The sequence below is a fragment of the Cornus florida genome, unplaced genomic scaffold, assembly GCF_030987335.1.
Source record: "Cornus florida cultivar Cherokee Brave unplaced genomic scaffold, ASM3098733v1 CherokeeBrave_3.0.0_Hap2_Chr07, whole genome shotgun sequence".
Classification (NCBI taxonomy): Eukaryota; Viridiplantae; Streptophyta; class Magnoliopsida; order Cornales; family Cornaceae; genus Cornus; species Cornus florida.
The window spans coordinates 65,235,692-65,244,621 of NW_026775577.1; the positions used below are offsets into that span (position 1 = coordinate 65,235,692).

The following is an 8,930-nucleotide window of genomic DNA, read 5'->3' on the forward strand; positions in this document are numbered from 1 at the left end:
GACCTCTCTCTATCTCTATAATATTTATGCCCGTGTTTTTAGACTGATACTTTGATACTATTATTCCATTTTTGCGGCCAGTCTGTTGGCTCGATTACTGTAATATACCTTATACTATTTTTATTTTATTTTATTATTCATGATATTTTGGATATCTTGATCTTATATTGATACATCTGTTGCTGATTGACTCCATTATCAGGTAAATCTCAGTGACTTCAATGAGAGAGTGCAGCCCATATTTTTCAGGACTGCCCTTATTCCTCTCTTTTTATTTCATTTCCTATCCCATTTGCACTTGTATGCCCACTATGTACCATTATTATCCCATTTGTTATTTGATGAGGTTTTCTTCTAGTGCCATATTTTCAGGACCATAGTTAATCCCAAATTTGGGGGGGGATATACCACCCACTTCGGATACATGTGTCCTTACCATTCATCACCATAGTTGCATTGGTATACTCTTTCCTCTTTCTTTTGTTCTCATTGCACATTGAGGACATTATGCAGTTTAAGTTTGGGGGAGTAATGTGTGTTCTTTGCATTCAATTCAAGATTTTTAGCATGACTTGTGTATTGAGGGATTTTCTATGATAAGTCCATGACTAGCTATGATTTTGATCTTTTGAGGACTATATTGCTTCGAATTTAAAAATTGCTTAACTTGAGAGTCCAATACTCCTTGTATGCTTTGTGGATTCCATTTAGGATTAATTTTTTCAAAAGATTGATATAATGTTTGCGCTTCTGGTTCACATCATCTTGATTTTGTGATTATTTTGAGATTCACTCTAGGATTCTACACTAGCACAGGCACACACTAGCATTCATTTGTGGGTACATGCTTTGTTGATTATTGATTTGGTTATATCCCAATTGAGCTAGTAGTGCATTGAAAGCTTTCATTCTTGATAAAGGTGGATAACAAACCCTTTTCACTAAGTAACCAGGATTCTAGCCTCATTAAGTACTGAATTTCTCGCGCCAAAAGGTGGAGGGCTCAAACTCTAGGTTAATAACTTGATATAAAAAAAATAAAAAGTAAAAATAAAAATAATAATAATAAAAATGTGTTGTTGCAAAAGCAAATAAAAAAGTGAGGACTTCTCCCAAAAGGTGAGAAGTGGGAAATGATTAGATGGACGTTGTTTTGATTTGTAGCCTAGTTGATTTGAGCTTGTAAGCCCTTAAGGGTGTTTAAACACCTAGTGCCCTCAAGCCGTCCAGTTTGGGAGTCATTAACCTAATGCTCAACCTCATGGATTGCTAGAAAGCTTAATAGATCACTACATTGCACCATACTTCCATCTTTGATCCTCTAGGTTAATAAAAAAAAAAAAATCGAGTGAAAAGAATAAGCATACCTAGTTCAATATAGCTTTAATAAAAGGTCCATTCTTTGTCTTGATGATCAGTACTAGATTTGTGTGCTAGTTTGAGGCCAGATGTGATCATTTCTTTAGTTGGCTTAGATAGCAACATATTTGATGCCGGTTCACTTAAAAAGGATTCTAGAGTTGTTTTGATTTGCATGATCATTTTCTTGATGTGTGGAGGACCATATTTGTTTACTTGATATTGAAATTTTGGGAGATTGCTTGGAAATGGTTGATAAATTGCATATTTGAGGTAGTTTTCTCCTAATGCTTGTTTGGAATATTGGTGCCTCTTCAGTAAGAAAGAGCTTAATGTTTATGGGTATCATTTCTGGAAACCCTCACCAGACTTTACTCGTCCACTAGGGGAAACCTAGGGGTTTAAAAAGCTTGTTGCATATGCTAAATACAATCATATTCCCTACAAAAGTGATGTTATCCATTTATTGTTTTCTAGTTCATAGTTATATAGTTGTTCATTTCTTTATTTTCTTCGTAGTTCATTGATAGGGACTAGCAATATTTATGTTTGGGGGTGTGATAAGCACTGAATAGTGTGCATTTAAACCCCTTAAGCTTGAATGTTCTAGGACCTTATTCTGTCTTATTTTTTCATTTTAGTCTAATTTCGTGTTATTTCTTTTTTCAGGCACTTATCTCCAAAATAAGTCAATTCAGCTGAATTAGAGCATTAAAATAAGCAATCTCAAGCTTAGTGGAAGAAGGGAGCAAAGTGGGAGGAAAGTGGTGAAGAAAGCCTTCTATAATCGATCGAACCCAAGCTCCAATCGATCACACTGTGATCGTTCCAACCATACCATGATGGATTGAGCCTTTTGTCCTTATCCTCAGAAAAATATTTTGTTCGATCGATCCAACCTTTCCTTTGATCGATCCAACCTTTTGATCTTATCCTCACCTACCACTTTTATCTTTTTCTCAAAAATATCTCAGCCTTTTCATTATCCAAAAAGTGCTCTGCCATAGTTCGATCGATCTGAGCAACCCTGTGATCAATTGGACTACCTCAAATTACGTGAAAAGCTGATTTTAAACTAAATTAAATGTGTGCTCATGGTACAATCATTTGGAGGTCCTAGTGCACGAGGTTTGACCATTGGGTGTGATATTTGAGCTACCTATATAAGGATTTTAGCTATTTTAAGTAAGGAAGTTGGTTAGTTAGAGAGACTTGGCTAGAGATTAGAGAGAGAAAATATATAATTTGGGAAAGTTTTTCCACTCATCTATGGTTTCTACCAAGAGCACAAGAGGAGGAAGATGAATTCTACCGTAGAGATAGCCCTTGAGGGTTGGATGACAACATCAATGAGTGGCTAACTATTCTCTTAGGGCTAGAGATAGCCCTAAGTATGTCTCCTAGACTTTGATGTTTTGTAATTAATGGGGATTTGTGTTATATTTCTTGTCTTGATGTCTTATATATATAAATCTTGTTTCTACAATGATTTGTGTAGTTTAATACTTCCAATTGATCATTTGTTTCTATCCATATGTCTATGTATGCTAAAATAGATGTTCATGTATTTATTTCTAGGTTTTGTGACATTGATGCATGTCTATGTGTGTTGATATTATGAATTTAGTGATGGTCAAGGCATGGTGCTTAAATAGGTCACTCTTGTGGTTTGTTTGATGGTTCATACTTATTTCTTGATGGATTGTGCCACCTCCTTAATTTAATTAGTTTAGTTTTTATGTCACTAATTTAGTCGTAGTTTAATTGCCTTAGTTTCTTAGATAGGTGTACAATCCATTCTTGTTGTTTGATATTCTATGCTTATGAATGCAAGTAGTATATTTCTCTAATTTGTTGAGTGTGCATTAATTGTGGGCTTATGGAAGGATTAATAGCTTAATTTGATATGTTGTGCTATTCACTAGATTGACTAGACAATGCATGCTTACTAGGCCATCCATGCTACTATTTCAATTAATGGCACACACTTTCATTTACAACATATAATCCCCCTAATCCATCAAATATTGAATGTCTGGGAAGGTAATGCTTAGTGGTGAACTCTATGACCCAAGACTCCTCTCTCATATTCTCTACACCTTATTTGTTTTAGTTGTTTTACATTGCATTTATTTAGTTTAAATTGTTGTATAATTCAACCAACAAACCATCTTTTGATCATTCGACCTACTAATCCAACAAATTAATTCCAAAACACCGTTCATTTCCTTTGGGACGATCCTTACTCACTCTAGTTACATTAATAGTTAGTCGTGGTAGTGGCATTCTATAAATTCAAACTTGGCCACACTACACACTTTTATTGTTGGTACTTGATAGCCCTACCAAGATCCTTGCAATCAAAACATATTTTCATTTTGGGGGAAGAAGAATCTTTGTGCTGGTGGCGATGGTGGCCATGAACGAATGATGGAGGTGGTCACCGCTGGGGATGGAGTAATGAACATGAGAGCGTAGAGAGAGAGATCAGTATTCATGTAAGGGCGTGTTTGGCGCTAAAATAAGTAGTGTAATTAGGGCGTGTTTGGCAGTAGTGTTAAGTACTTAATATGATAATACAATGTGTTGTTGCAATACTATTGGCTATTTATATTGCATTTGGCACGTCAGCAATAACAGCTACTAAAACACCAAAACAATATCCTTTCACTAAAGGGTAATTTTGTAATCTAACATTTCCAGTGAGGGCAATTTTTATGATTTTATCCTTAAATACACTTTTTTGATAGTTCAGGGGGGGATTTCTTAATTCAAGGGGGGTTTTGTGCAATTGGTTGATAGTTCGGGGGGGGGGGGGGGTGCACTTTACCCTAAATTATAACTTTTAAATCATATGATTCCCAAACACTATTTAAAACATACTGGAATAGAAAACACCCTTAATGTATACTCTGCATAGCATTTTCGCTTCCGATTTGAAAATGCGTGCTAATAACTCCCTTATTCTTTTAACATTGTGCAAAAATGCCCCTTAAACATAAATCTGACATAAAATAATTATGTAATGCCCATTTTACCTTTTGTACTCTTTAAAAAACACTCAAACGGGTATACATGCTAATAATCTCACAGTATAGGGGTATTATGTGCACATTTAACCCACTTTTAAGGTTTCTTCTCTCACCTTTCCAAAACCAAAAAATATTCTCTCTATATATTTCCCCTAATAGTGTATTATCTCTCTCTTATTTGAGAGTTATATATTTCCTAGGACTTTGATGAGCACTGAATATTACATATTCGAGCCCCTAAATATATGTATGTTAATGCCTTATGTAATATTTCTATCCATAATTGGACTGATTTATACTTAATGTGTGTTTGTAGGTACTTTCCCAGAGAAATGGTTAAAATCGGGACTTTATAATGATATCGAAGCTTACAGAGTCGTTGCCGATCATCCAGAGCAAGTTGAGAGCTTAAATGGTGAAGTTTGGAAGAATTCAGAATCCAAAGCTTGAGCCCAAGTCTTGAGGCTCGAGTCTTACAAGTCAAAGAAAAAAAATCAACAAGGCATTAAAGTTCAAGCCTTTGTACCTTCAGGCTCGAGCCTGAACAACGGGTGCTCAAACCTGACCATATGGTGCTCGAGCCTTGACCCTTAAGCTCAAGCACAAGGCGTCAGAATTCAAAGAGTTGATTTCTGAGCTCCCAGACCTCATGCCTAACCCCAAGGATCGAGCACCATCCATTGAAGCTTGAGCCTTGAATACCAAATGCTCGAGCCTGGTACCTAGTGCTCGAGCCCATGAAGCTTGGATCAAGTAATGTTAAAAGATTTTAATCCCAAGAATATTCTAAGTGTTGAAGGAAAAGACGCTTTGGAAAGTAATCGAAGAAATTTGGCTAATTGTCAAAATGAAGATCGAGCACCAATTCTTGAAGCTCGAGCATCAATACAGAGAAGCTCGAGCCTGAACCTTAAAGCTCAAGCCTTTGTTCCTAAAGCTCGAGCCTTCCATGATATGTCAGATTTAAGTTACGGGAATGTTCTCTTTTCAAGCCATATTTCATTACAGATGGGCCAGAAGACCTAAAAGCCCACCAGATCCTCATTTTCTTCTATAAAAAAAGGCTTAAGCCTTGATAAAAGAGGTCCAAAATTCCAAGTCCTTTTTCCCGTGTGATTCAGAAGGCTGATACTGTGGTGGCTTTTAGGGTTTCCACAACCTTAGAAGGTGAAGATCCTTAGAAGAGAAGTATCGTTCGTGACGATGGAGACAACTCCAACATAGATGATATCTGACATCGTCATGAGTAGCTAATTCCTCTCTTAGGGCACTGATGTAACCCAATCTAGTATTATGGTTCGATTGTTCTCAACTCTGCAATTATTTTAATATATTATGTTTTCTTGATTATATGACTATAAGCAATTGAGACAACTCAATTGTTTTTCATGCTTTAATAGATTACAAACTGTTATTACCTTGTCTTAGATATAATTGTTTATTTTCTATTCTCAACCTATCTTATTGGACGGTATCTGGCGGAGCCCTGCCGGACATGAGAATAGAGGTCATATAATGGTGTTTTAATGTTTTTTATAAAAGAATGTTTTCATAATCTATGCTTAAGAAAGGTGGATTGTTTGCAAAGTAGTTAAAGTAGTTAGAGTAGATAGGTGGATAGTCCATGCTAACCGCAGATAGGTTATAGTTAACTGAATTTTGTAAAACAACTTTCTTTCAAACCCGAATTGAACGAATGTTATTGAGTTCAATTCATTTAAAAACATAATTGGCTAAATTCCCAGAGTTGATATAATTAACCATAGTATGATGATTGTGGTGAAGTCAAAGCCCTAAGATTTCTCTCTCTAATTTCTTAGTTTAATATTTTGTTTTTATTTTAGTTTGTTTTTAATCGTGACAACCAAGCAAACTTTTTAACCAGTTACCTGTAAACCAATAGAACTAAATTGAAGACTGAATATAAAATCTCATCTCCCTGTGGGTTTGACACCTCTCTTTATAGCACTATCCTACACGGAATCGTACTATTGCGAGTGGTATTTTATTATTGATAAATTAAAACACACATCAATTTTTGGCGCCGTTGCCGGGTAGATTTGTTTTAGTTTAGTTTTTAATTAGTTATTTTTAGTTTACCAGTCTTCGGACTTTCTGATATCTCACCTTAATTCTTTTTCTTTTCAGGTATAAGAAAGTTGCAGTGAGGACAAAGACACTTAAGGGATAAGAAGCTTCGGTTTATTAAACCTTTTGTGAGTTTTTTCTATTTTCTTTTTACTTGGAAATTTTATTTTTTTCACTTTTAGGATTAGTGGAATTAATGCATGTTAACTCGCAATAATCGATCAAAAACCTTAGTGCATGATCCAGAAATAGAGAGAACTCTTAGTCAGTTTAGGAAACTTAAAAGACATTTGAATTCAATAGGTAGTTCCTCTGACAACATGGCTGATAATCGTAATGCACCGGGTAGTGGTAATAATAATGGCAATGGTATTAGCAATGGTAATAGAGGACAGGCTCCACCTGTTCCTCCACAACCACAATTGAGGGACCATTTTATTCCCACCACATACGCTTCTCCTTCGTGCTTTGTATTTCCGGACGCTAATGCAACCCATTTTGAGATCAAGCCTGCTATGATCCAAATGTTTCCTACCTTCCATGGGTATGTAACAGAGGATCCTTATATGCACTTGGATGTATTTTTGGAATTGTGTTCAACTACCAAGTTAACCACTCTTACCAATGATTCATTTAGGATACAACTTTTCCAATTCTCTCTTAAGGATAAAGCAAGAACTTGGTTGCATTCCCTTCGTCCAAATTCCATATCTACATGGGAGATGTTGCAACAAGAGTTCTTAAAAAAGTACTACACAGTAGGTAAAACCTGTCAAATAAGAGGAGAAATCATGGCATTTTCCCAAATCCTGGGAGAACAGTTCCATGATGCTTGGGAGAGATATAATGATCTTCTAAGAAAGTGTCCACATCATGATATTGCACAATGACACTTAATACAGATTTTCTATGATAGTCTCTCTGATTCTTATAGAAACATGGTTGATGTTTTTAGTAATGGAGCTTTTCTGCGTAAGAGTCCAGCTGACGCTTGGGTACTATTTAAGGCCCTAAGTGAAAATTTAATGCAATATGTGTCTTCCTCTAGGTTTAGGTCTTCACCTGGAATGCATAAAGTTGAAAAAGTCTTTGAGGTAGACAAATCTAGTGTATTAGCTGCTCAAATAGAAGCCTTGAACCGTAGATTCGATCAAATTCTATCATCTGGCTTTACTTCTATTGCTAGTCCACAAACTGCCTTGCCAATCCATAAACTGCCTTGCCAAAGGAAGTTTATTCAATTTGTGCTAATCCTTCCCATTTTGTTGACACTTGCCCTATGATAGGACAATCATCTGAGATCTTACAGGAGTAAGTGAATGCTGCATTCTCTAGACCAGCGTACAATCCATATTTTTCTACATATAATCCTAGCTGGAGAGATCATCCTAATTTATCATGGCATAACCAAAGTCAAGGAACCACTGTTCCTCAATCTCAAGGACAGTATCAAAATTCATCTAATCCTATGCCACAAAATAATTCTTTCAACCAATCTGGTATTTACCGTCCACCTTAGTTTAGGAATTAACCTACTCAAGCTCCTAATCTTCCACCTCCTCCTGGAAATTCTGCTTTTGAGGATCAAGTACTCAATGCTCTTGTTGATCTTAAAGCCAATACCCAACTTCTTAATTCTCATTCTCAAGCTATAGCAAAGCTAGAGGCACAAGTTGGGCAAATAGCGAGTACTTTATCTCGAAAAGAGGATAGAAAGCTGCCTAGTCAGCCAATAGTCAACCCAAAAGGGCAAACTTACATGATTAATGAAACCAATTCCTCAGGTATTCATCATGAGCAAGTTCAGGCTATCACTACATTGAAGAGTGAGAAACTGGTTGATAATCAAGTTAAAAAAGGACAGGAAGAAAAAGAAAGGCTTAGGATTCCCATTGTTCTTATCATTCATAATCCACATCCCAAGGATGTTTCCTCAAGTTCTATTCCACAATCCACCACAGGAGTTAAAGGTGGAATCACTTCTTCATCTGCTCCTAATCTTGAGACAGTTTACGAGCCAAGAGCGCCTTATCCTGAACGTCTCAAGGAACCCTCCCACTTTAGTAAACAAAGGGAGAAAATTCAAGATATGATGGAAGTCTTTAAATAGGTCAAAATCAATCTTCCTCTGCTTGATGCTATAAAACAAATTCCCGCCTACTCTAAATTTCCAATGTACTTGTGCACTCTTAAGAGGAAATCTAAAAGCCAAGTTCCTAAGAAAATTTATCTCACCGAGCAAGTTAGTGTTATTCTTAAGTATAACACTCCTCTTAAGGTTTAAAATCCTGGTGCTCCTATAATTTCTTACATCATTGGAAACAATGTGATAGAGCGAGCACTTCTTGATCTTGGAGTAAGTGTTAATCTTATTGCTTAGTCGGTGTATGAGAAGTTAGGTCTGGTTAAGTTAAAATCTACGTTGGTTGTTCTACAACTTGCTAACGGTTC

The 8,930-nt window shown here is 36.1% G+C and overlaps 1 non-coding gene across 1 annotated transcript; it reads right to left on the minus strand.

The window, feature by feature from the left end:
• Positions 1 to 7,253: 7,253 nt before the first annotated feature.
• On the minus strand, positions 7,254 to 7,359 carry LOC132267985 (small nucleolar RNA R71). The gene has a single exon (XR_009469150.1). It is a non-coding gene; the product is annotated as a small nucleolar RNA R71 (small nucleolar RNA).
• Positions 7,360 to 8,930: the final 1,571 nt, after the last annotated feature.